Source organism: Oncorhynchus kisutch, linkage group LG24, assembly GCF_002021735.2.
Source record: "Oncorhynchus kisutch isolate 150728-3 linkage group LG24, Okis_V2, whole genome shotgun sequence".
NCBI lineage: Eukaryota > Metazoa > Chordata > Actinopteri > Salmoniformes > Salmonidae > Oncorhynchus > Oncorhynchus kisutch.
The window spans coordinates 28,711,350-28,717,626 of NC_034197.2; the positions used below are offsets into that span (position 1 = coordinate 28,711,350).

Below are 6,277 nucleotides of genomic sequence, written 5' to 3' on the forward strand. Positions count from 1 at the left end.
CTACATACTTCTGGAATTGTAATGCAACCAATAAGGGTAGGTAGGGTTACAGAAAATACCCATGGAGAACTCTGACAGGAGGAGAGGGAGATACACAGTTTATTGACAATTTCCTCTTGAATACTTCCCTAACAGCAATGTTTGGGATTGTTTTTTTGTTTCTCTCTCTCACTTGACATACACAAGAAAATCTAAAAGTTGAAAACAATAAACAATAGCCATCTCTTTGGCCAACTATATAGTGAAATTCGATTTAGTACTTTTTCAAAGGTATAATCTTTTAACCCATTAAACCACGACTACATGATATTTATTCAACTACATTACCATAATCAGACTGTTACAGTACAACACAAACCAGGATCAGATCGACATGTCCACTTTATATGGCATTATACAGAAAGTGAATGCTACACACAGAATATCACGAATGGGAATAACAGACACTTCCTTACCGTTAATCTGGTTAGCCTGAAGGTAGAGGTTATCTTGCTGATGGTGGGAATCTTCTCCAGTTTGTTGTGGGAAAGGTCCAGCTCCACCAGACTGCTGACATTGAACATGTTGGGAGGAATCCCTCTGTCAGTCAACTTGTTGTGGGCCAGCCTGACAAACTGCAGCTTGGGATACATAGTGAGGAAGTTCACAGGGATCTTGCTATGCCGTTAAACTCCAGGTAGAGCTGATGCAACACCTGAGGGAGGTTATCTGGAATCTTCTTCAGTTTGTTTTTCCTCATATCCAGTAGTCAGAGACTTGAGTCCCTTGAAAGCCCCCCTGACCTCTTCAATGGTGTTGGCATGGAGATGGAAGTAAGTGAGGTAGGTCATCCCCTCAAACATGGATCTTGGAATTCTTGTTGTGATCCATGCGTAGATCCTTGATGGAATTGTGTAGGTTCATGGGCACGCGGGCCATCTCGTTGTTATCCAAGTACAAGAGAGCTTGCTGAAGACGTTCTTGCCCACCTTGTCAGAGCTGAGCTGGTTCTGGTGCAAGATGACCTAGACGAGGCTAGTGGCTTGTCAAAGAACCCATCCTGGATGCCTGTGATCTAGTTGCACTGCAGGTAGACGTACTTCATGTGGGAGGGGACAAACAGGACGTGCTGTATATTGCGGCTGTGGCAGTACATGGCTACGGGGAAGCTGGCCAGGCAGTCACACTCTAGGGGGCAGTCATCGTCCAGCCGCTCGGCCCACATGGACGAGGTAGCGGCTTCTCAGGTAGTTGAGCCACTGGAGGGCACTGGAATGCTGGGTGAAGCTCAGGTCCACCAGTCCAGCCACGATCAGGAACACCACTGTCCGTCTGCATGGTCACTGCAGGGAGAGGAAGGGGATCAGAACACGGGTGTACACTGTGGTGATTTAAATTATAATTATTGGGTTACATTTGACTTTTCTTTGTGATTGATTTAAATAAAAAACACTATTTTCTACCTATTACTTACCAATTGTGTTGAAATTGAGTCTAGGAATGATTTATTGTACTTGCCCTTCAGGGCTTCCGAGTGGTGCAGCGGTCTAAGGCACTGCATCTCAGTGCTAGAGGCGTCAGTACAGACACCCTGGTTCGATTCCAAGGCTGTATCACAAAGGCTGTCATTGGGAGTCCCATAGGGTGGCGCACAATGGCCCACGGTCGTCCGGGTTTTGCAGGGGTAGGCCGTCATTGTAAATAAGAATTTGTTCTTAACTGACTTGCCTAGTTAAATAAAGGTTCAAATACAAAGCTAGGTCATTAGTCATTTACAAGTGAATAACACTAAGACAAAACTATAAAATCAAGGCATGATAATGCTTGAAGTTTGCCCATTACTCTCTCAAAACCTTGTTGTTCAATGAAAACTGAGAATTTTCAAGTGTTTTTATCCACAAATAATTGCTTTAATTTAAATACATAATTTCTCAAATTAATGGAAATAAACATACATTAAAGTAAAGTAACCAGACTGTTGTTTAGAGGCAGTTCCTCCTTCCCAGTCTCTGTTGCAGTGTCTCCTTCAATCTGTGCTGGAGAGGGGATTTACCGTTGTGTAAATAGCCGTCTCCCCCTTCTCGTCATCCCCAGCTGCAGCCCAGCCACTCTGTCACTTTACAACACACACATTTTCCACTAGCAAGTAAGACATTATATAATGGGTGGGTCTAATCCTGAATGCTGATTGGTTAAAACCGCATTACAGCCAGTGTCTATTCCACAAGTTACCATCGGCTAAATCTATTATGTTAGACCATCTGGTCTTCAACAACCTTGTTTTCCACCTCTCTCTCTGTTGTGCCTTGTCATTAACTCATCTTTAGCTTAGCAACAAGGGGTATGCCTTGAGGGTTATGCCTTGATGTTTCTACCAGCATCTCTTTCGGGAAAGAGATGCTGGTAAAGAGGTTAAGGTATGAGACCACATACCTTGGCATGTTTTGTATGATTGTATGACTGCAATCCATCAAATTAGACCTTCACACCAAAACATACTCCACTCTGTCAGAGCGCCTCGGGGAACAAATTCACAGCTTAGAAGCTTAAATGCAAGTTATAGTCTTTAAACTGTGGAGAAAGTTAGCAAACGCCTTGACTGGAGCCCATTCAGACAGATGACCACTATTCCCTAAAGAGTGTCCCTTTCCTCTATTACCTGGAAAACAGGAGAGAATTACCTGAATTATGCAAATGATCTCAAGTTCAATTTATCTGCATCCTCTTCAGCTGTGGAAAGGGAAAGTCAAAAACCAAAGTGGTGTTGTTAACACTTCACATGTAATTACCATTGTCTGTTATCACAAACACAATGCCCTTCCATTGAATGGAGTATGAACATGACAAGAGCAATGGATGAATATTGGGTCTACCTGGATACTGCCAGGGCACTGATGGACTTACAGTATCATTGTAAGAACTCTACTAGTGAGGTCAGTAATATGGGCTTACTTGGAAACAACCTCAAACTACAAACAACCTCAGGTCTAAATCCATGACTTAATTCGTTTTTTTGTAGATTAAAATGGCCGGTATATCTCCAAGTGTCTGCATCTAAACCACAACCTCTGTGATAGGGTGCTGGTACCACATACGGTGCTGGCACCACTGATTGTGCCTGAGGTAGACTTGATAATTGGTCTCTCTGTGTGTAGTGAAGATTGGCTAGGGTTGTGAACAACATGACACCAAGCAGAAAGAATGCAAAGTGTTTCCTGTTTCAGTGCCTTGGCTTGGTCCTTGAAGTTGAACACACTGACTATGATTTGGCATGAATATAACCAGCAGTAGGAGCCATCTGTGTCATGGTTTAATAGGGCCATACCTACTACCTCAGGTGCTTAGTTTTCAAACAGGTACATGAAAAATAGGCTGTATATAATGCTACGTTCATAACCAAGTGAGAAGGTGGTATTTACCACATATAACTGGGAAAAATCCAGTTGAACGGCCCTCCAACAGGTAATTACTAGTGGGAAACTCGTCTATCATCCCTCAGCTCTGACGTCTCCCACATGCTGAGCTCTGACGTCACCTACTAGGGAAATTACCTCGATAACAGCATTTTAGGCAGTGAAATGCAACAAAACATTATAAAAGGTAATCTATACTAAACAAAAATATAAACACAACATGCACACATTCAAAACATTTGACTCAGTTACAGTTCATAGAAGGAAATCAGTGAATTTAAATATTCATTAGGCCCTGATCTATGTACTTCACATGACTGGGAATACAGATATGCATCTGTTGGTCACAGATACCTTAAAATTGATCAGGCTGTTGATTGGGACCTGTGGAATGTTGTCCCACTCCTCTTCAATGGCTGTGCGAAGTTGCTGGATATTTGCGGGAACTGGAACACTGTCGTACAAGCCAGAGCATACCAAACATGCAGCATGGGTGACATGTCTGGTGAGTATGCAGGCCATGGAAGAACTATGACCCTCACACCCCAAATGCACAATTGAGAGCATCCTGTCGGGCTGTATCACCACCCGGTACAGCAACTGCACCGCCCACAACCGCAAGGCTCTCCAGAGGGTGGTGCGGTCTGTCTGTCCTCCAGGACACCTACAGCACCCAATGTCACAGGAAGGTCAAAAAGATCATCAAGGACATCAACAACCAGAGCCACGGCCTTTTCACCCTGTTATCCAGAAGGCGAGGTCAGTATAGGTGCAACAAAGCTGGGACCGGGAGACTGAAAAACAGCTTCTATCTCAAGGCCATCAGACTGTTAAATAGCCGGCTACCACCCAGTTACTCAACCCTGCACCTTAGAGGCTGCTGCCCTATATACATAGACATGGAATCACTGGCCACTTTAATAATGGAATCACTGGCCACTTTAATAATGTTTACATACTGCTTTACGCATCTCATATGTATATAATGTATTCTATTCTACTGTATTTTAGTCAATGCCATTCCATATAAGAGATAATTGTTTTTCATAAACTTTTTCATAAACTTTGCAACTCTCAGTGAGTAGTGAGATCACCGCAATGAAGTGAGATCAGAGAGCATGTCAGCCGGCCGGAACCGCCCATTTCGAGCAATCTGTGTAAATAATGGGTTAAGAAAAAACGCACATTAGACCAGAAAGACGTGAAGCTGTAGCTGAACATTTAAAGTGATTTGAACTTTGAATCTCAACATGAGGTGGAGACGATAAACTCACCTCCCGGACGATCACTGGTAAGGCTGATTAGCGGTCCGAAGAAAGTATCTTCGAAAGCGAATTTAAGTATGTACATCCTGTTACTCTGCTCAAACCATCGATACGGCTGGCTAGCCTATCTTCAAAGATGCTTCTTACAGAGTGAATGGAAGGAAAGTCAACTATGTAATTCTGTTCATAACTACATGACAAGTCACCGGATACCGGAGAACTACAAAGAAGGACAACAATAGAATACCTTTTGTAACTATTTTGGACAATCAGAGCCTTACAAGCGTGCCGCGAAAAGGCCCAACCCCCTTTCCACGGTGGCCCTGATCACCGAGACCCCCGGCATTTCATGTAAATACATGTATGATTTCTTACTCAAAGCGGGCGGCGGTTCGTGTGCAAGGTATATGGATACTGTATGTGAGAGTCGTTTCTGAATGTACCAATGTTAAGTGTCTCTGTCCCTCTCCCTCACTTCTTTAACAAGCATCAATGTTGTTGCCCACTAGGGACCTGTTTTCAGGTTATTACGTCTCCAGTCAATAACCAGTACAGAGTGTGTGTTTATCCTGTGCTCTCACTTAATTAGTTAGTAAATAAATATACCAATTTGTGTAGTACTGAGTCATAAGTAAGGCTCAGGTTTTTGCAGATGCAAGGTTATAACTATTCAGAATGATGATATGATACGAGGTTATGATTGATAAGTTGACCGTTTATAGACGTGATAGGTAAAGAGCTTTTAGAGTTTAATTCGGTAGATGGTAACTCATTAAAGAATCACTCTCCTGGTGCCCCAGATGCTAATGAGTTAATTGTTACATGATTAATTTAAATCGGGTAACAATTAAACATTGTTATCTAATTAACTGTCTCCAGATTAATGTTAGTCACGACAGTGGACATTCCTGCAGTCAGCAATTGCACGCTCCCTCAACTTGAGACACTGTTTTGTGTGAAAAAAACATTTTAGAGTGGCTTTTTGTCCCCAGCACAAGGTACACCTGTGTAATGATCATGCTGTCTAATCAGCTTTTTGATATTCCACTTGTCAGGTGGATGGATTATCTTGGCAAAGGAGAAAATGCTCATTAACAGACGGAAACAAATTTTTGCACAACATCTGAGAGAAAAAATCTTTGTGCATATGGAAAAATTTTGGGATCTTTTATTTCAGCTCATGAAAAATGGGACCAACACTTACATGTTGCGTCTGTATTTTTGTTCAGTATATAAATGTGGTTTTTGAACACTAATTTGTTTACAAGCATGGCAGCTGTACTTTTAGTTATGGTTGGCCATTATCCAATCAACGTTTCTCAATAGGTTCTGAAAAAGATCTGTGATTGGTCAAAATACCATTTAGTGGTAAAAATATCAGAATTGAGCTGCCCGTGTAAACGTAGCCTTAGAACCCTGCAATACATCACACAATCATCCGCTCCAAGTCACGCATATATCAGCGGTTGACTGTATGAGGTTGAATGCTTGTCTTTCCATCTCCATGACAGCAGAGGGTGGTAAAGGGCTGTACAAACAGGAGAATGTCTTACATTGCCACAGTATGACATCAAGGCTACTTTAGGATTCTGGCACACCACCAGTCACATACCAATCAAC

General features: G+C 42.4%; 1 pseudogene; it reads right to left on the minus strand.

Moving 5' to 3' along the window:
* Positions 1-2,420, minus strand: LOC109869776 (fibromodulin pseudogene; annotated as a pseudogene).
* Between the last annotated feature and the right edge of the window lie 3,857 nt (positions 2,421-6,277).